At 45.4% G+C, this 21,978-nt stretch overlaps 1 pseudogene; it reads left to right on the plus strand.

The window, feature by feature from the left end:
• Positions 1 to 211: 211 nt before the first annotated feature.
• Positions 212 to 15,887, plus strand: LOC134369776 (RUN and FYVE domain-containing protein 4-like; annotated as a pseudogene).
• The last annotated feature ends 6,091 nt before the right edge of the window (positions 15,888 to 21,978 follow it).

Below are 21,978 nucleotides of genomic sequence, written 5' to 3' on the forward strand. Positions count from 1 at the left end.
CGGTGACACCAGCATCTTCAAACACTGGCCTACAAGAAACAGCTGGTTCACCCCACTAGTTGACTCACCATGTGACCCTAGACAAGTGGCCTTCCCTCTCTAGGCACTGATTCCTCCTTTGCATAAGGAGACAGATGAACAGCTGAGCCCAGCGGGTCTTTCCTGGGCTGCCTTTCCAAGCCACAAGGAATCACATCATTCTCAAGTACCCATGGCAGAAGAGGGGGCTATCCTCAAAGTCACCAGGGACCTGGAAATTAGGGCCCTGGGAGCCTCTCCCTCAGAGGCCTCCCTCCGTGATGTCTGATGTCTGCCATCTTCCCCACACCTGCCATCTCTGCCATCCTCCAGGGCTATGGGGATGGGCAGGGGCCAGTGACAGATGCCAGTGCTGAGCTGCATAGACTCTGCAGCTGCCTGGAGCTGCTGCTGCAGGTGGGGCCCTCTCCTCCACTCCCCAACCCTCTCCCCAGGCCCAGATCACCAGGAGGCTTGCCCAGATACTGAGGAAGAGCCACTGCCTACCTTTGTTACTATGCACTGTCTCATCTCCCTTAGGATCAGCAAGTCTCTCCTGACATCTAAACTCACTCTTGGAGGCTGTCATTGCAGCCTGCAAAAGGAGGTGGGACAAAGCTGAGGTGGGGTGGGACCTGGGGCTCAGGGCAGTCCACCCTGCTCTACAAACCAAAGCTTCAAAAGTCATGCATGTCCTAGGACTGGCCCTTCTTGCTGCTGCTTAGAGCCCCAATCATAACTATCACTAAGATTCTTGAGCACTTACTGTGTGCCAGTCTAAGACCTTCATTTGCCCCATGTTATTCAATCCTCACTCTAAACCTCTGAGGTGCTTGGCACCCTTCCACACATACTCAAACATCCTTTCTCCTCCTCTGACTTCACCTCTTGCCAGTCTGCCACTCCTCTGCTGTACTCCAGCTGCATTGGATGCCTGGATCTGCCTCAGGCACACCAGGCTTGCCCTGCATTTGCACTTGCTCCTCCCACTGCCTGGAATGCTGCCCCCCAGAAATTTGCATGGCACATTTTCTCACCTCCTTCAGATCTGGAGGCTTTCTTTGGCCACCTCAATCTAATTTTCAACACGTGAACACGCACTCGTGCACACATGTACACACACACCACGCTTTCTATTCTCTTTCGCGTCTTCATTTCATCTCCATAGCAATCATCACTATCTAACATGTTGTATGTTTTACTTATTTGGTCTGGTCATTGTTTATCTCCCCTACCAAGACATGAGCTTCATGAGGTCAGTGTGTTCATTGCCATATCCCCAGACCTTAGAACAGGGCCTGGCACACAGTAAGTGCTCAGTAAGTTTCTGAATGAATGAAGAGGAACACTGAGGCTCACAGAAGTCAAGCAGCTTGCTTCTGGTCACATAGCCAGTGAGGGAACATCTAGGGCCTGAAGCCAGGTCTGTCTGCACAAGCCCTTTTCTTTACCACGTGCCTGCTCAGCGTGCTGGAAGGCGATGTGCGTTCTAGGAGAAAGCACTTCTACACTTTCCTTTCCCTCATCCTGGTTCCAGTTTGACCAGAAAGAGCAGAAGAGCTTCCTGGAGCCTCAGAAAGTTTACTGGGACTACATCTGCATGCCCTTCGGTGGCAGCGGGATGACATGGAGCCGGCTGGCTTCATCCACTCACAGGACAAGGTACCCAGGGTCAGGTGGTAGGAAGGCTGACCTGAAAAGCATTATGGTCCCCACCACCAGCCCAGCTGCAGGAGCCACACACCCAGCAAGCCAGCTGTCTTCAAGAGGAACCCAGGGAAGATCGGATGGCAGGACTCTATGGGTCCGAGGAACACTAGCATCTTCCCCACTTTTTGAAAAGAGGAGAGAAGATTCCAGGAGCTGCGGGTCCCTCCAGAGCATGTGGGAAGCAAAGGGGGAGGGGCTTCAGCTAGACCAGGAGGAGGGAGCCCCAAGGACAGGGATCCTCCTGCAGAGCTCATCACCCAGCAGTCAGAGACACAGGGAGGGGGACAAGAGTTCCCAGAAGGAGGCGATAGGGACAGAAGCCGAGGGTACAGGGCCTCTGCCAGGTGCAGAGGTGCAGAGAATAACAGAGGCCACTCAGGAAGGGGAGGCAGGGTGGGGCCATGTCCAGAGGCTGCTGGCCCCCAGCCCCCAGAGGGACGACAGAGAAAGCACCATCAGGGAGCAGGCAGGAGTGGGGGGTGTCCAGCATTCTGGGGGAGGCCTGGGTCCTTCGGGGCCTGGGAACAAAGGAAGGCTCTACCACAGAGAAGCCACAAGAGCAAACTGGAGTGACCAGTGAGGCCAGGAAGGAGGAGCAAGCAGAGGTGCCCTTGCAGGACGTGGTCAAGGTGAGAGCAGTTGAGCTCCGTCTATCCTCCCCTCTCTGAGCTGGCCCACAGATGGGGTCTCCAGCGGTAGCCTGGGGGCTGTCCCAGGCCGCTGATCAATTGTTATTGGCCGGCACAGGAATCTTATTCGCAGATGCCTTTGGAAGCCATGAGTTGTTCAGTTCCCCACAGTCCCCACCTGTCCCCATTACCTGTCACTCAGCCCACTTTCTCATCATTGCTTCCTGCCAGCCCCTGTGGGCAGTTGAGTTTGAGATCCTTCCCAACAGTTCTTCGGAACTGTCACTTGTTCTCCAGTTCCAACTCCCTCATTATGGCAGGTCTCCTCCCCATACCTAATTCTACTGTCACAGGCCCCACCTAGTGGCTCCTGTAGAGGCTTCTCCCTGAGGTCACCAAGATTGTTCCTGAGCCTTCCTTCAGCCTCCTCCCTTGCCAGGGTCTTCCAGGTTCTTGAACTTTGTAACTTCCACCCTTCAGTGAAGGAAGAAATGGCAGCCCCGGGCTCCCCCAGCGGCAGGGCCAGGGACAGAGTCAAGCATCCCAGCTCCCTGCGCTGTCACTCGTCCTGCTCTCCACCCAAGGGCACGATATGTGGCCCATGGGCATGTCTGTCAGGTCAGCCACAGGGCTGGGGTCTCTGTCCTCCTCCTTCAGCTTCCCCTCCCCTCCTCCCCCCTCTCAGGGCCTCAGACTTGGGCTCCAGAAGGCCGAGGAGCGGGCCCAGCGCCAGGAGCAGCTGCTGAAGGAGCAGGAGGGGCAGCTGCAGGTGCTTCAGGAGCAGCTCAGCAGGTAACCTCGGCGGCAGCAGCACAGGCACCCAGAGGTGCTTCCTGGCTCCTGCTGTCAATCAAGGTCAAGCCGCAGGGCGCGTGAGCACCTCGGTGCTCCAGGCCCTGTGCTGGGCAAGGCTTTGGGATGCTGAGGCGTGGGGGGTGTTGCTCCTGACCACAGGGGCCGCCCACCACACCCCTTGGCCAGCTCCCTCCCTCACCAGCCTCCCTGTACCCCTCCTTCCCTCCCACACTCACCTTTGCCCTGTTCTGCTGTCTCCTACGCATGCTCCTTCCTCTTTTCAATCCTCACTGTGCCCCTCCCCCGCCACACCCTCCACCCCTCTTTTACTCTGTCTCCCCCTTTTACTCTGTTTATCTGTCTCTCATTTTTTCGTTCCCTGTTACATAATCTCTGCTTCACCCTCCGTAGGTAACAGTTACGAGCATTTACTATGTCCTGGGCACTGTTGTGGGTGCTTTCTCATAACAACGTCATGATATAGGTTCTATAAGAATTCCCATTTTATAGATAAGGAAACTGAGGCTCAGAGACGCTCCACAATTCACCTCACATCAGCTCATGAGCAGACGGGTGAGGTTCACACCCTGCAGCTGCCTCTGGAGCCAGTGGCTCAACACTGCCCTCAGCCAGTAGTTGCTGTTCCTGCACTTCAGTGTCTCTGCGTCCGGCGTCTTCATCTTCCCACACCCACATGACCACAAGGCCCAGAGCCCGCTGCCCGTCTCTCCCTTTCCCCCTCCTTCTCTCAGTGTCTCTGTTCATCTTTCATAATTCAATTGATAACACGTCTTCACCATGCAAAGATCCTCCTTGGCCTGAATCAGACTCTTTGTGTCTCTCCCTTGGTCTCCATGTGCCTCTGTCTGCCTGCCCACCTCTATCTCTCCCCTGTGGCTGACACCTGCCCCTGGGCAGCCAGGAGGCACTAGGCCAACCCTGGCAGAGCTGGAGTGGGTAGCTGTGATTCAGACTGAATCACTGGGAAGTCTGTTGACTGTCTGCTTAACAGTGTGTGTGACAGAGGCCCAGGAACCCAGAAACTAACCCAAAAAAACCTCAAGGTTTCTCCCACCATACACTCAGCTGACCCCTCTGGTTTGGTCAGCAAGAACTTGGATGATTCAGGCACCAAGTGATTGTGGGGGCCTGGCCCACGTGAGAGCCTTCCATGGGATCAAAACAGGCATTGGGAGCAGCTGGGAGGCCCTAGGTTGTGGGAGGGCAGGTCTGTGGGGAAAGTTCAGGAGCCTAGTTTTGAACATGTTAAGTCTGAAACACATGTTAGACATCCAAGTGGGGCCATTGGGCCAGCCGTGGGTGTGGAGTTCAGGAGAGAAGTGTCAGTGGGAGACTCACTTGCGGATGGTGAGTAACAGCAGCTCCCAGGGCTGGGAAGGGAATGTGCTCCCCTAAGTCCTGGGATCCAGAAAGCTCAGGACAAAGCTCACGTCTGGGAAAAGGAACCACGGACATCAAGTTGGTGACAGTATCTCACCACCAGCAAATAGGAGTTCCCCCTGGGTCCATTCATTCAGTCAACATGTCTGTGCCTCAGGCATGGCCATGCACAGATCCCAGGGTGGTGAGGGCACAATAGTGAATCAAACAGGCAAAGTCTGCTCTAAAAGACCTGGGAGACTGATGATAGATAAGTAAATAGAAATACAATGTCACGTAGTCATAGGTGCTCTGGGAAAAAATGAAGCCAGGGAAGGGCGTAGAGAAAGGACAGTCATTCAGATTTGGGGTCCAGAAAGCCCTCTCTGAGGAGGTGACATTCAAACACCAATCCTAACCACCTGAGAGACCGGACCCTGTGGATATCTAGGGAGGAGTCCTGCAGGTGAGAGGGACGGCAAATGCAGAGGCCCAGAGGACACATGCTTGGGGACAGACAGACCAAACACTCCAGGTGTGGCTGGAGCAGAGCGAGAGGGGGCAGAGCAGTAGTCAGGGACCTCAAGGTCCTGTGTGAGACTCTGGAATTCTTCTCCATGCCATCAGAGGCCAGGACAGGGTTAAGAGCAGGGGGTGGGTGGGAGGTGGGGTCTCTTGGTCTGACAGGTTTTTAAAAGGGTCACTCTGGCTGTGGTGTAGAGAGTAGACTGAGGGCATGGTAACAAGTGAGTCCTGTGGGATTCTTCTTCACCGTGGTGTGAGAGGCCGATTTAGTAGGGGAATCATGACCCGTGTGGGTCCAAGTGCTCGCCGCTATAGGACCACCTATCACACCCTCCAGATAGAACTTAAAGGAAGGCCTTTTTTGTTTTAGAAGACGTCAACCAGGAGACAGGAGGTAAAGTCCCAACTGCCTCCCTGATCGGCTGAGGGCTGGGGTTTATATAGATAGATGTATCAGGGAGACAGTACGTAAGGTCTTCAAGCATGACAGTCAGCTACTTTCTCACTCACATCATCTATTGTGCCAACGTCTTTTCTGGTTTCTGTTCCATGATGCTGTCTTTGAGTTCCAGATGGTTCTGACTTATTTCCTGCTGAGTGGGGTATAGGTGATTCTGCTTGTGATAAATCTTAGTTAACCATTCAGGGCTAGCTACATAGGGAAAACAAAGTTAGCTGTGTAGTGGATACATGAGTGTGAGGGGTTCTCTACATTTACAGGTGGACTGGGCAGAAGCCCACAGCACACAGCCCAGGCTAGATGCAGAGGTGAGCGCCACAGACCCTCCAGGAGGAGGCCCCAGAGCAGGCCAGCAGAGGCTGTGAACATGGACTGGGAACTGAGGTCTGGGGTTCCAATATCCACTTCATGGCATGCTGGCTGTGGGCCCCTTGGAGAGTGGCCTCCCCTCTATGATCCTCAGCTCCCTGGTTTCCAAAAGGAGATGGTATGATCTCTAAGCTTCCTCCTTCTAGTTCAGATGCTCTATGGGGCTATTTTTACAAGCAGGTGGGTTTCCTTTGCCCTTTGGGTAAGACCTTGAAGCAAAGCAGATGAGGACAGGTGTAAGGCGAGGGGATCCTCAAGATGGGGAATTAGGCAGTCATCACATCTCCCCCACCCCATGGACAGCAGCACTGAGCTCCTTTGAGGCCTGCCAGGGCTATAAGGATCCTCTTTCCCATCTGCTGCCCTCTCAGCACTGGTGCCAGGAATCACTGGAGATCAGGGCCCTTTGTGGATGACAGTGTGGGGAGGCAAAAAAAAAAAGTCTAAAGCTGGACAGGACTGTGTCCAGATTTCTGCTCCCTCCACCTATCAAGCTGTGTGACCCTGGGGAAGTGTCACTCCCTCCCTGAGGCTCTACTTTTCTCTCCTGTAAAATGAGGATCATATTACCTGCCTCATAACATTGTCAAACAAGGCTCTAAAACACTAAGCTCAGCGCCTGGCATATGGTAAGTGCTCAATAAACTTTAATTCCTCCAGTGTCTCCTCTTGCACTAGGAGTGCCTGTCACCCCCTGTCTAAAACCTTTCAGGGCTTCTTATTCACTTCAATTAAAGTCCACGCCTCCTGGGACCACCGAGGGTCAAATCAGGCCCTCCTCATCTTGTGCCTCTGTGCCTTCCCTGCCATTCAGGCACTGCAGCTTCACCAGCCTTCTTTCAGTTCCTCAAACAAACCAAGCTCTTGCCAATGTGCAGACCTTTGCATATGCCTGGCCCTGGCTCTATATGGTTGACTTCTCATCTTTTAAGTCACTTAAATGTCACCTTGTCTGAGATGACTGCCCTGAGCACCCTCACAAGTCTCTTACTCGGTACCTCATTTGTCTCTGTCATGACACTTACTTTAATTATTATACTGGTCTATCATGTGTTTTCACCACTGCCTCGAACATGCTATTAGTTCTGTAGGAGCCATAGGCACTGCTCTATTCCTGGCACCTTAAATTGCCTTTGGCATGCAGTAGGTGCTTAACAAGTATTTTTTCCTACCCCAAAGACATACACACACCACAGTGGACACATAAGGACCTGGGATCACTGGGCAAGTAAACTGGCTCAGGAAAATTGAAGTCAGCAGCTGAGAAATGAGGAGGCTGGAGACTAGAATGTTCATTAAAAGATAAAATGTGGCCACGATCCATGCCTGAGCACCAGGACACCTTTCTTAAGGCTGCAGTGATTGGCCTTTCTGTTGTCAGTTTGATTTCATGATACCCCACAACTTTCTTCCCTGCAGTGTGCTGTCAGTATTTTAAACATTAATAGTTCGATTCATTGCCAAGCCTCTCACCAGCTCCTTCTCCTCAAACATGGTCAAACCTGGGGCACAAGCGTGTACACGCACACACATGCACACACATCCTGAGAGCATGGGACCCTCACTAGTGCCCACCTGCCCTTGCACGCCCTCCCCACTGAGCAATGGAGCAACAGGCTGGCCTGGACCCTATTTATTTCCAGTCCAGTAGACTTCTTGGAACTTTCTAGAAAACCACTAAAAACAAAAAGAAAAGGCAAGAATACAGCTGAGGAAATTCCAAGCCCAAAACTGAAATAGAACTTTAGGAAAGCCATGTTTTTAATATAACTTTTTTTTAATTGAAAATACAATGTAACATAACTTTTAAAAATATTTTAAAGCAAAAAATCACTCCAAATCCTACAGTACTAGGCTGGGCACAGTCTGTGCAGCCAAGAAGGCACCCACCTTCCCTCCAGAGAGCTGCCATGATGGTGAACAATCCTATCAAGAAAGTGACATCTTAGAATGGAAACGTTAAAAAAAGAAAAGAAAAAACAGAAGGAAAGGAATAAAAAAAAAATAGAAATGTTGGCTCATCCCCTCTAAAGGAACACTCAAGACTAAGCCCTGTTTTCTTTGAATGGCTGGGGAGGAGTCAGCCTACAAGTGTCAGACCATATGCAGGGCTCAGTTTGGTGTGTGTGCACACGTTGTGTCTCTTTATTGTATCATGTGTTGTGTTCATGGTGTGTGTGTTGTGTTGTATGTGTGTTGTATTGTGTGTGCATGCATTGTATGTGTATGCATTGTATGTGTTTTGTATTTTAGTGTGCATGTGCATTATGTGGATATTTGTTCTGTGTGTTGTGTATATGCACACCACATTGTGTTATTTTGCATTTGGTGTGTGTATGTGTTGTGTGTGTACATTGTATGTGTGTTGTCTGAATGTATGTGTTCTATGTGTGTTGTGTTACAGAATGTGTTATGTCGTATATTGTGATGTGTGTGTTTTGTGTGTTGTATTGTATGTGCATTATGTGTGTTTTGTGTTGTATGTGTGTATGGTGTGTATTGTGTTGTGTATTGCATTGTGTGTGTGTGTGGTGTGTATTGTGTTGTGTATATGCATTATGTGTGTATTGTGTTGTGTGTGTGTGTGTGTGTGTGTGTGTGTGTGTGTGTGTGTGTGTGTGTGTGTGTGAACTTCGGCTGCTGGGGCACCACCAGCTTCTCCCTGGGAGCTCCCTGTCAGGCGGAGGCCCCTCCTAGCTCAGTCACAAATGCTGAACTCAGAACTCAGCTTCCTTCTGTGTGCAGGTGTCAGGAAGAGAGAGCCCAGCTGGGGGCAGAGTTGGAGCAGAAGCAACAGGAGGCTGAGAGGAGGGACGCCATGTATGAGGAGGAGCTTGGAGGGCAGCGGGCCCTGGTCCAGGCCATGAAGAGGCGGGTGCTGGAACTGATTCAGTAAGGACAGGGACAGTGGGGCGGGCTGCAGAGGGGACATGGTAAAGGATGTGGATGCTGGGGAAAGAGCATTCTACTCCACTAACTACTCTTAAGCAGGATTCCAGAACTTTCTATATGGTAACCCATTTCCTTCTTTTAGCCACCTCCTGCTGCTATCCCCATTTTACAGATGAGGAAATTGGGAATCAGAGAGGCTAACTTGGTCACCAAGGACACACAGCATATAAATTACACAGAGTCCGCTGACAACAAAGCACACTCCCACCCCAACCTACCCCCACATACACACACACCTACTAAGGTTAGGAGAAAAGAAAGGGGCCCATAGGTTGAGATTGGGACAAGGAGGAAAAAGGCACAGGGGTTAACCAAGAGGTAATCACATGTCCCATACCTGCCTGCCCACAGGACTTCCTCAGACCCCTGGGCCTGTAAGCCTGCTCTGAGTCAGCTGTCCCAGGTTCCAGAGGCCGGGCTTACCAAGGCTAATTCCATGCCACTAAGCTCGCTGGGGCACAGGGGAGAGGTATAAAGTGCAGCGTCTCCCCTCCAGTCTCATGAGGAGATGATTCACATGCACAGGTTATCCTTTCACATAGTTCAGGAGACAGGAGACCTTTGGACTCAGCCTCCATTAAAATCTGAATGTTGCTGAATGGTCATCTACAAAATCCTCTTACACAAAATCCACATGATATTAAAAAGCAAGAAAAAGGAGCAATCAACTCGGAAAGAACAAACCAGTAACTTAAAAAATGAGTTCCTCCAAGGAATGAACTATCAATTAGGAGGAAGAAAGATATAAAAAGTTAACTATTGACTTCACAAAAGAATTTAAGGTAGCTAACAATAAAAGCCATATACAAGAGAACTTCAAAAAGTTCTTCCAAAAATGGAATTGAAATATAAATATAAAAAATATAAGTTTTGTTTCTCTACATAAGTTCCATCAAGTTCAAGACATTTTTCTAAGGGAGGATACCAGATGTTTATTTCATTTCTAAAAAACTGAGGGTCCTGGGAATTTAATCTTGACAATGCAGTTTTCTTACATTATTAACTAAAGAAAAATGGGTGCCCTTTAAAGATTTTTTACAATTAGAAAACAAAAAGAAGTCAGAAGCAGCCAAATCAGGACTAGAAGGTGGAAACCTAATGATTTTTCATTGAAACACAAAATTGCCCTTGTTTGATGAGAGGAATGAGCAGGAGCGTTGTTGTGCTGGAGAAGGACTCCCTGGTGAACCTTCCCAGGTGTTTTCTCTGCTACAGCTTTGGCTATCTCAAAAAACTATCATAAAAGACAGGTGTTATCATTCTTTGGCCTTCCAGAAAGCCAACAAGGAAAACGCCTTGAGCATCCCACAAAACTGTTGTCATGACTTTGCTCTTAGTCTGCTTTTGCTTTGACTGGACCACGTAACCCTTTTGTTAGCCATTGCTTTGATTGGGCTTTGTCTTCTGGATCATACTGGTCCAGTTCACCTCCTATTACAATTCTTTGAAGAAATGTTTCAGAATCTTAAGCCCACTTGTTTATAATTTCCACTAAAAGCTCTGCTCCTGTCTGCAGCCGATCTGGGAGTAACAGGTTTGACACCATCCAGCAGAAAGTTTGCTCAACTGCAATTTTTCAGTCAGAATTGTCTAAGCTGAACCAATTGAGATGTAAAGCTAGGGCTTATAGACCCCTCAAGTCTGTTGCACAGATTGGGTTACAAACCCTCCACACACAGGTCTGTGAGCTAGGTAATAGGGAAAAAAAAGGTCCTGGGAGCCGTAGGTACAGAAAAATGAATGAGTTTTATTCAGATCTAGGAGCAACCTTCCTAGTGGCTTCTCTGAGAGTTCTGAGACACACTGTGGATCAGAGCTGTTAGTCTTTTATACTTAAGTCCACAGCCCTGGACACCTGGGTGCCCAAATGCAATTTACATTGAGCAGTAATAAGGAACACCTGAGGATATTTACAGCCAATGCTGGGTAAGATTCTGAACATCTGAGGGGCCCTGACCGTTTTGCTATTTTTCCCAGCAGATGTCTATGGTATTGGCTATTGTTTCTGCTGCTAATTGTCAGTTCTCTTCAATGAGGGCACAAATAAGATTCATTTTTTCCTCACAAATTGATGTGGATGTTCTGCCACTGCAAGCTTCATGTTCAACATCGTCTCGTCCCTTATTAAAACAAGTTATCTGTAAACTGCAGATTTCTTTGGGCACTGTCCCCATAAACTTTTTGTACAGCATCAATGATTTCACCATTCTTCTACCCAAGCTTCACCATAAATTTGACATTTCTTCTTGCCTCAATTTTAGCAGAATTCATGTTGCTCTCATAGCAGCTCTTTTCAAACTGACGTCTTACTCTTAGTTCCTCAAATTATATCCTGTTCAAACATGCTATAACAGTATGAGTTTATTTTGGTGCAAAAACGTTTTGCAATCCATGCATAGTTTTTTTATAATACATATTTTCCAGAAGTTTTTGAAGACACCTTTTACATATGATTGTTTAAAAAAAAATAGAACATTAAATGGGAAATGTAATGAAAGACAAAAAACATATACCTCCAAAGTGTTAAAATTAAGATTAGGGTTGGAACTCAGCTCTAATCATCTTGGTAGCAGGATCAAAAGGGAAAGGGAAAGACAGAGAGTTGTCCAAACCTCACTGTCCTTTCAAAGGAAATGTACACATTCATAAAGAAAGACAAATGTTTTTTCTGGTGCTAATGAAATCAATCGCAACGTCCTCAGGTAGGGAACCCCAGACTACATAGCACATTGTCCCTGGGAGAAGATTTATTGAACATATGACCCTAAGCAAAGAAAACCCACATACACACACACAGAAAGGTTGACTTCTGCATTCAGATGGTGGACTGATGACAACTTATCTATTCTCCATCCTGAGATTGCACTAAAACGACTGTAAAAGAATAAAACTTACAACAGAGAGAAAGGTATAGGAACCCACCACAGATAAAAGAGTTCAGCTAACTTCCAGAACCTGGAAACCGGATAGAGAAGTGTATACAGTATGGAGCCCAAGTTAGAATTACAGGACCCAGAGATTCCAGGAACACAGATGGCAGAAGTGAGGTGAGGATAAAGCCATTAGAAAGAGCAGTCTACACCTCCTGCCTGCTCCCTGCCTGCCCACCTGCAGAATATCCAGCAGTCGGGGCCTGTCTCCCAGGCAAGTAATCAAAAGGTCCTTCTCTAAAGAAATTTAGATGTCCCAAGTAAAACACCAGTTTATCCTGATACTTGGGCATCTGGAGTAGCAGGTAGCTTGCTGCCCAGTCACTCCTAGAAAGAAGCTGAAACCATCCCTGTCCACTACTCAGAGCTCCAAGCACCTTTTTTTGCCTCTTTCTTAAAAATGAAATAGCAACCAGGGATCCCCAGATATCTTAGGAGCATCTAGGACCTAAAGAGGAGAAACCAATATAAGCAAAACAACCAAACAAGAAATATCCATCTCCCAAGAAACAAGGTGCTGTGAAAAGCAACTGTCAAAAGATTTATAGAAATTAAAAATACAATGGCTGAATTTTTTAGAAATTCACTAAAAGGATTGAAAGAGAAACGTGAGGCAGTCTCTCAGAAAGTAGAATAAAAAGCACAGAGAGATGGAAGTCACAAGAGAAGTAGTTAGAGACATAAAGAATCAGTCCAGGAGTTCCAATATCCTCTCCAACTGACAGAAGTTCCAAAAAAGGAGAGAATAAGATGGAGGAGATTATCCTATAAAATTTAACACAGATAAAAATATGAGAGAATTCCCCAGCTCTCATGGATCTTTAGACTTGAAGATTTCCCTGAATGACCAGCACAATAAATGAAAAGCAAAGCAAAATAAACCCCTAGATACATCATTGTGAAATTTCAGTAAAACAAATATAAGTAGAATATCCCAAAATTGAGGACAAGATGAGCCACCAAAAAAATCAGTAGAACCAATGTATGTCAAGAATCCACAGTGTGATACTTCTCAAGGTCTGAGAAAAGCTCACTCTTGCCCTAGAATTTCATCTCCAGTCAAACTATGAATTCAGTATTGATGGAATAAAGACATTTTTCAGATCCACATGTCTCAGGAAATTCACCTCCTACACAGTCTTTCTGAGGAAGTTAGTTGAGGATGTGCTCCAGAAAATCAAAGAACTAATCCAAGTAAGAAGAAGATGTAGAATTCAGGAAAGAGTAACCTAGGAGAGAAGAAAAGAGAATTCCCAAGATGGCAAGTGGGCAGCAAGCCCAGGGAGCGTTGGGCTAGATGGTGGCAGAAGCGTCAGGGCTCAGGAGGAAGGTCTCTGGGCAGCAGGGGAATCAAGAGAATACCTGATAGGATGAAGAATTTGGGGGAAATAATACGTTCAAGGCAGGGAACACAAGAAACAAAGAAAAGCAATTAGAATCTCCTAGAAACACAGAAGCCTTTCAAGAAGGGAAATGTTATAGACTACAGCTTAGCTCTTTGGGAAGCAATATATACACTGTATATATTATCTAATAATGTAAATATTATTCATTGATTTTTTTTGAACCTTAGAATCAACCTGAAAGCGAAGCATAGAAGACAATTATAATTCTAGAAACAAAATATAAATGGCACTCACTACCTTAACAATATTAATAGAATCCAATAGAATGTTCTATGGAGATGGAAATGTTCTATATCTGTGATGTCCAATATGGCAGCTGCTAGGCACATGGAGAGACTGAGCACTCTAAATACTGAGCTGGTGTGACTGAGGAACTGAAGTTTTCGTTTTATTTAACTTTAAATAATTTTTATTTAAATTTTAATAGTCACATGTGGCCAGTGGCTCCCGTACTGAATGCTGCAGGAACAGGTAACAAGTTCAGAGGTGGGGAAAGGAGGAGAGCTGAAGGGAAGGACGTCACCATGTCACAGAAGGAGTCACAAGACACGACCTAAAGCTAATAGAATGAGAATAACCATGTGAGGATTTTCGCAAAACTACAAAGATAACCCACAGAGCAACCAAACACAGGGATAAAACCACATTGGGAGGAAGGAGGAAAAGTCAGTGAGGTTGGTCATAAATGAGCTAAATCCTCTGATATCAAGGGAAGGAGCTCAGTAGAAAATGTTCTCTGTTGATAAGTCAAGAAGGAAGGATCTGAGCATGTTACTTAAAGATGGAAGTAATACCATGGAGAAAAAGCAAAAATATTAAGAAACAGTTCCAGGATGGGAAGGAGTGAGGAAAGTGTTTACTGCCTTCTGAAATAAACCTTTCAGTACTATGTGATTTTTTAATCACGTGTATGTATTATTTTGATAAAAGTTTTAAACAACCCATATTCCTAAGCATTCTTAAAAAGAACAGTGAAGATTCCCATACCAGTCAGCCAACAAAAGCAAACAAAAACAGTAAAGTTAATTTTGCAAGGGCGTAAGCAAATAAATACTAAGTGCCAAATAAAAGTTATTCGGCATTATGTGTCCTAGGGGTCTGGAGAAGAAAAACCCAGGGACTTCTGTGATCAGAGAGCGCTCCTTGCAGGAGGCGGGATGTGCACAGTTTCTTAGGCAATGGATCAAGGTTAGGTTGGACGAAGGGTGTTGGGTGTCACCATCCGTCTTCTCAAAAGGCTAAAGACTAATTCAGCTCCTGTGCGTGTCTCTCTCACTATCTCTTCATTCTCTTTCTCTCGCTCAACTCCAATGTCTCTTTCTCTGTCTCTCCATCTCTCTCTGTTTGTCTCTCCCTCTCTGTCTGTATCTCTGTCCCTCTCTGTCTCTGTCTCCTCTGTCTCTGCATCTCTTGACCTGTATCTTTCTCTCCCCCTCTGCATTTATCTATTTCTTTGTGTGTCTCTCTCTGTCTCCCTCTCTGGCTCTGTATCTTCCTTTCTCTCTCTCTAAGTGACTGTCTCTCTGTGTCCCTCTCCATTTCTGTATCTCCATCTTTCTGCCTCTCTGTCCCTGTTTCTGTCTCTCTCTCTGTCTCTTTTTATCTGCATGTGTGTCTCTGGTGACTCCCTCTGTCACCCTGTCTATCTCTCTCCACCCCATCTTTCTTTCTCTGTATATCCGTCTCTCTATATATTTGTCCCTACGTCTCTGTCTGTATCTTTGTCTTTCTGCCTCTCTGTCCTTGTTTCTGTCTCTCTCTGTCTCTTTGTGCATCTCTGGTGACTCCCCCTGTCACCCTATCCATCTTTCTCTGTCTTCCTCTTTGTCCTCATGCTTCTCTTTCTGTCCCTCTCTGGCTCTGCATCTGGGTCATTTCCATCTTTCTGTCTTCCTGTCTGTGTGTATGTCTCTCTCTCCACCTCCACGCCCACATCAGAGAGAAGGACCACCTGTGGCAGAAGCTCCAGCATCTCTCTTGCACGGTCCCTGGGTGCTGTGTCGGCTGTCACAAGATCTTTGGCCGACTGTCTCGGAGGTATCCGTGCAGGTAATGAGAAGGGCCCAGAATCCTTCCTCCGGGACCGCCCAGCCCACAGCCCCCTTCCCGCCCCCGGGAGGGAGGGACACTGGCACTGGCACTGGACATTCATGAAAAGCCACTCATTGACTCTGCCTGGCTTCTAGCACTGAGCAGAATCCTGAAGAACAGTGGAAAGGGGTCAGATGAGGAGCGGGTCCTGGAAGGTGGGATTGTGTAGCACTTCAGAGAATGGACTGACATGGGCTTCTGTCTGGGAAGAGAGTCCCAAACAGAGGAAGCTGCTCCCATCTCCTTCCTCTGCCCTCGTGGTGGCAGGACAGGCCGTGGGAGAGAGGAAAGTGACCACCAGGGGAAGCTGCCATTTGGAATTAGAAACTCTGGAGGGGTCCCCGGGTAGCAGGAGACAATTTAGGATGGGGCAGACCTCCTGAGACAAGGGCCATTCTGCTGGGAGACTGGAAACAGCCAGGTGGACCTGAAGGTGTTGGAACTCCATGACTCCCAGCCCATGCCAGGTGCTCCCCCAGCCAGCTGCGGAGGCCACCAGGCTTCCCTGTCTCTGCTCCCCAGGCTCTGCGGGGGCCTGGTGTGCCACGCCTGCTCTGCGGATTACAAGAAGAGAGAGCGCTGCTGCCCACCCTGTGCCCAGGGCGAAGCCCAAGTCACCTGACCAAGACCTGCCCGGGACCAGACACCCCACCCACCTACCCAGCCCTCCTGATCCAGTCCCTCCCACAGCTCTTCCCAGTCCTACCTTCTAGAAGACGGTGATCTAAGGCAGCAGCACTTCTGTACACAGACTGCAGGTGGAGGAGCCGGGCTGACAGTCAGGAGACAGGGTCTGGCCCTGCGGCTACCACTCATGAGCTGGATGACTTCGGCAAAGCCTTCAGCTCTCAGGGCTTTTTCTCTAATGGAGAGAATCAGGCTTTATCCTCTCCAGAGTTCCTGCGGGCTCAGCAAATCCTGACTGGGAGTTAGACCCCCCCAGCATCCCTGACGTCCTTCCTGCACACCCCGTCCTCACCAGCTGCTGCAGTGCCCACCCTTCCCAAGTCACAGAAGAGAAGCCTGCACGGTCTTGGGTTCTTCAGTAGCTTCCTGTCCGGACTCCACTTCACAGATCTGCATTTGTTTGGTTGGTTAGTTTTGTTTTGTTCTGTTGTGTTTTTAACTGCCTTATTGAGGCACTATTGACATGGAATAAACATCACATAAATTGTACAATTTGAAGAGTTTTGACTTCAGTTAACACCCATGAAGCATCCCCATCTTCAAGTAACAATCACATCCATCAGCCCCAAAGGTTCCACAAGCCGCTTTGTAATCTCCCTCCCCTCACTTCCCTCCATATCCAGAAAACCACTTCAGTTTCAGCTTGTAGCACTTAGAGAAAGGACAGCTTTAGTTCTTAGTGAAACTAGAAAAAATCAGGATCCAATCCAGTTTACAGGGAGTTGACGAAACCTCAAAGAAAATGAACAAGACTAGAATTTGATAATAGGTGCACTCAGTTTCCTATTGACATACGATCTCTTCTATAGTCTCTCCCATTTTTCCCAAAAATAGTCACAGTTAATTTTTTTTCTACAAAATAAGACTAGTTTTATTAAACTTGACCTGATTGTTTATATAAGTGCAGCAAGAATAGTAATTCTATGTATATTTTTAAATATGATATTTTTAGTCCAAGTTTTGGTAATAACCAAGGGGTTTTATTGACTTTGTAGCAGATAACCTTAGTTTTTTAAAACTGTGTGGTAATGAGAAATCTCAGATTAAACCTTTAAAAATCTCTCTAGGCTAATAAGCCATACCAAGGATTGGTCCAATTACATCTTGTTACAAGGAAAATAGATTCTTATTAAACCTATCCACATACCTACAATGCAAATAAGAATATTTAATAAGAGCTTCCAAATTCCGGAGCAATCAGAGAGAAAAAGATAAATGTTCCATTTTTGTCTACAAAAACATATTTTATCAAATAGCTATAAGTTATAGACAACTTAAGAGAAAAGAGGAAAAAAGGATCCTTAAATCTAGAGGACAAGAGTGGAAAGAACCAGCATGTTTCAAACAAAAAAGTCTTAAAAATTATAATTATTCTCATCAGTTAATTCAGTTCCTTTTAATTGATTTTTGTTTTGCTTGCAATTTGCAAGGTTTTTTGCAGTTTTATGAATCCATCAGTTTTCCATTAGAATTTTAGAAATTATTACCTTGTCCAATAGTATGATCTCAAAGTTATCAGCAACCTGTACTTGTCAGTCTTTTCATATGAATAATTTGCAATTTTGTATCAAAATTTCAAAAGCTTTCAGAATGGAAATTCAGTTGCTTTTGTGGCATACAGCATTTTAAGGTAATAATTAGATTTATGACTGATACCATTACACCAGGATATATCACATATCTAGGAATTTCACACAATTTCTAGAACACTCATATCTATAACAAATATAACTTAAAGAAGGCTTAGCATCATTTATTATTTGATCATGCTCCCCATGCAATTTAATGTATCAAATAAGTCTAATTAGTTTAACATATTTTTTTATAAGGAGAGAAAATAAGTTCTTTTGAGGTATTCCAGGGACCCTCGGGAACTCCCAAAGTTAATTTGAGACCAAAAAGTCCTGATTTAGAATTTGATTTTAGGAAGCTGTCAAATGTGTCTGTCAAAAGATTTAAAACACTTAGTTCAGTAGGATCAAAGGTCACTGTGAAACAATGCCAAAGTGACAAAAGATTTTAAAGGTAAACAGAAAGTTGTTACATTGTTTTTTAAAATACTTAGCTCTTTTAATATTGAAAAGGCTCACTTTTCTTAAATAATTAAAAAACTAATAAAAGACATGAAGCATAAAAAATAATCTTTTTTTTTTTTTTTTTTTTTTGACCAGTAAGGGGATCGCAACCCTCAGCCCAGTGTTGTCCACGCCACGCTCAGCCAGTGAGTACACCGGCCATCCCTATATAGGATTCGAACCCACGGCCTTGGTGCTACCAGCGCCGCACTCTGCTGAGTGAGCCACAGGGCTGGCCCATAAAAAATTATCTTGATAACACACAAAATCTTTCTTGTCTAGGTCAATTGTATAAAAGGTAAAGAAGCAAAACTTTCATAATCAGGAGCAGACCAATACTACAAGAAAACTGTGTCCTTCTAACACAGAGAAAACCCAATTCTAACTTTGCATCAGTATGTTATTGAGCTTTTTTTTTAATAAAAGTAAAACATGTAAGTAAAATCTATCTGATCTTAGTAGTTGAAACACATAAAAAATCTTCTTTTGCAAACCTTCTATAGCTTTCTATATCTGTTCAGTTTTTGTCCTAATCTTCTCCTTTTTTATTCTAGAGCAATTAGTCATTTTGCTTTAAATCAAAATTACCCTCTTTTCTCCTTAATGGAAACACCTACTTGCACACTTTTCTTTACTGAAAATACATCTTATACATTTTTCATATTCATAGTCACATATAGTTGTTTCCTTTTATCCTTAGTATTTCTAGTAGTTTTAATTACATATTTAAGGATTAAAATGATTAGTCCATAGTAACCTTAACATCTAGTAAAAACTAGGAAGTAGCTAATTTCACAGTTTTTAAATAGCATGTGTTTCCTCATAGCACAGGACATGTTTCTCAGCAGACCCAACTATCTCTAGTTCCTCTTCAGTGAGAAGCCATAAATACATAAGCTTAAACTCATGTTCAGGAATTAATGTTTACTAGTTTATCTTATTTGGAAATGTTCTAGATAGTTAATAAATATTTATCATTTACTTTAACTTAGTATAAATTTTAAGACTTCAAGTTATCAAAAAGATTTTAGGAACTGTTTTTAAACAGAGCTATTACTACATTAAACAAAACTATCTGTCATCTCCAGTTATTTTTCTTAGTAGAACATCCGTTTCTCACTGGAAAGGCCAAGTAATATAATTGTAAATTTGGTGGCTACTTCTGGTTGATTGATCTTAACTTCTGTTTCTCTTTCTTGTGTTTACAAGAAACGGCTCAAGTTAAGTTTTGCTTATGTTTGCAAATCAAGTAAGGTTGAGATCACTTATGAGGCCTAACGGTTTTGGTCCACTAGAAATTTTTTCAGGCCTGGTCTCTATTTTAATTTACTTCAGCAATTCTCTAATATTCTTATGACTTTTTGCATATTTCTTAATATCTTCACCTTACCACTTTCCAAGAAGGTACCCCTAACTTTATCTCCCAACTATTCCACTGAAATTTTAATTTTTTTTTTTTTTTTTTCTTTCTGGCAATTGGCCAGGCTGGGGATCCGAACCCTTGACCTTGGTGTTACAAGACTGTGCTGTAACCAAATGAGCTAACCAGCTAGCGTGTTTTTGTTTTTTTTTTAAACTCCACTGAGATTTTAAATTTCTGTTATCATATTTTAATTTCCAGTAGACTTTTTTCTGTTCTCCAATGTTCCCTTGTACGCCATCCCATTCTTGCCTCATGAATGCAATATTTCCTCTGATCTTTCTGAGGATGTTATAATTTTTGTAAAGATTTCTTTGGCACACTTTATTGTCTTTGTATCTTTTCCAATAGTCTAATAATTCAGTTACCACTTATCCATCTACTTTCTGACTTCGACTTTTAAAAAATCTGTTATTTTCTCTTACATTTTCTTTGTCTTGTGGGATTATGCCTTTAAAAGTCCCTTTCCTGTCATTAATGTCATTTTTAGTGGATTTTTGAGAGGGAAGAGAGTATGTACTGCTCCTTGGGCACATTCCCACACATCAGTAAGTGAGAATGAGATAAGCAGTTGCATAAAGCCTGCTTGCATCCAGCTTTCTGCTAGGCCCTTCACGCAAAGTCGTGCACTATAGAAAGGAAATTTAGGGGGATAAAGGAAATTTGTGAATGGAAGATATGTGACAAGTTCATAAAACTTCCTGTAGGGTGACTAAATCAAAGAGATATTTGGAGGTCCTAGTGCACCACAAGCCGAACCCGAACATTTGGAAAAATGCTTCTAATTAAGTAAAAGATAAACAAAGGAAAGACTTAGTAGCGGTGTTACTTCAATATTCACTTGAACTTTCTGAATCTCACTTTCCCCTTTCATGAAATGAGATTTCATAAGGTAAACTCCCTTCCAGTTCAAAGAAGAGGAGATGCTCTAAATCTAAGAGTCTTCTGAGATGTACAAATGGGACTAGAGCTCCGTGTGACATGATATGAAACACCTGTCTTTGCTCAGACCATGGTATTAGTAATTAGGTGTTTCAGAGAAGGTCGGGTCTTAGTATGTGCTTCGCAGGCAGCAGCTGACCACGTGTGGCATGAGGAGTGTGGGAGGCCTTCCTCCCTTCCTCCCTTCCTCCCTTCCTCTCCTCTTCTTCCTCATCTCCCCCTTGTCCCCTTCAACGCCTCCCTCTCTGCTATATTAGCAATTCCTTTGGGTACCCAGGCCCCTCAGAAAAAGGGCAAATGCCCCTGCATTGGAGAAATCCTTTTCTTTTAGTCATTAAACATGGAATGAGAATGGGGTTTTTTAATTATCCTCTTGCATGGAAGATGCTACTTTTCTGAACCTTCGAGGTCCTCAGCAAACTGGCCTTCCACGGTCCAACACGTCAGCTTCACCTCTGGATGACAGACATGTCTGTGCTCACTTATAGGGCCACACCCTGGACTCTTAGAGAGAGAAGCATAACACGGGACAGAGCGATGGCTGAAGAGAGACGAGCCCCCACGGTGGAGATCATCCAGGCGCTGGCGTCCAGAGAGGGCCTCCTACGGCAGCTGCGGGGCTCGCAGGCTGGGGTCGGCCCTCGGGGTCAGAGGGAGAGAGCACCTTCCCCGCCTCGCTCACGGCCTTGCTTTTGTGCTGCTTCCTCTGCAGCGTTCTTCTAATAGTCAAGCTACCATGTTTCCTTAAGAATGATTAAAAGCCACCACTAGTAAAGGACATGCTCAAATGCCTCTTTCCTCTCCCTCCTCCCCCGTAATTCTGTCCAGCATTCCCTTTCTTTCTTCCCTCTCTTCCTCCCTATTCCCTCCCTTCCTTCCACTTAGCATGGAAGAGACGTGAGCAGTTTCCATTGCCGACAAGGAGGCTGCAAGGGAGCAGCGGAGGGGAGCCCAGGAGAGCCAGATGGGAATTCACAGCGTGAGGATTCTGAGAGTGGCGGGAGAGGGACTCTAGGGCACAGCTGGTGGGATCGGCTCTGGGGTGGCCACGGGACAGCAGCTCCTTTGTGGCAGGAGTGAAGGAGGACCGTGTGTGTGGAGGACACAGAGACAGCACTGGTTTGGTGTTAGGAGTAGCAAGAGGTTTCCAAGCTCGGGTCCAATTGTCTTTAGTGTTTGTTGAATGAAAGAAATATGTGAATAAACCCTTTAAAGGATTGCATAAATAGCATTTTTCCTTAATTTTTCAAAATGAAATCCTTATTGACTTTTGTTACTATACAAGTAACACACACCCCTTGTAAAAACTTTAAATGACAGAAATTTCCCTTGAAATTCTACCCCATGGAGATAACAAATGTTACTGGTAAGTGTGCACCTTACAAGAGGGTTGCACATCAAACCGAAGAGGATCACCTGATACGTGGAACTGTGTGAGCTGTTTTGTTCACTTTAACATCATCTGTTTCATGTCAATATGTAAAGATCTCTCGTATCCTTCATATAACATGCCTGGTCTCATGTCACCTCCACTCTCGTAAACTTATTTAACCAAAACCCTACTGATGGCCATGTCAGTTGTTTCTAAC

This window comes from Cynocephalus volans, chromosome 1 (genome assembly GCF_027409185.1).
Source record: "Cynocephalus volans isolate mCynVol1 chromosome 1, mCynVol1.pri, whole genome shotgun sequence".
NCBI lineage: Eukaryota > Metazoa > Chordata > Mammalia > Dermoptera > Cynocephalidae > Cynocephalus > Cynocephalus volans.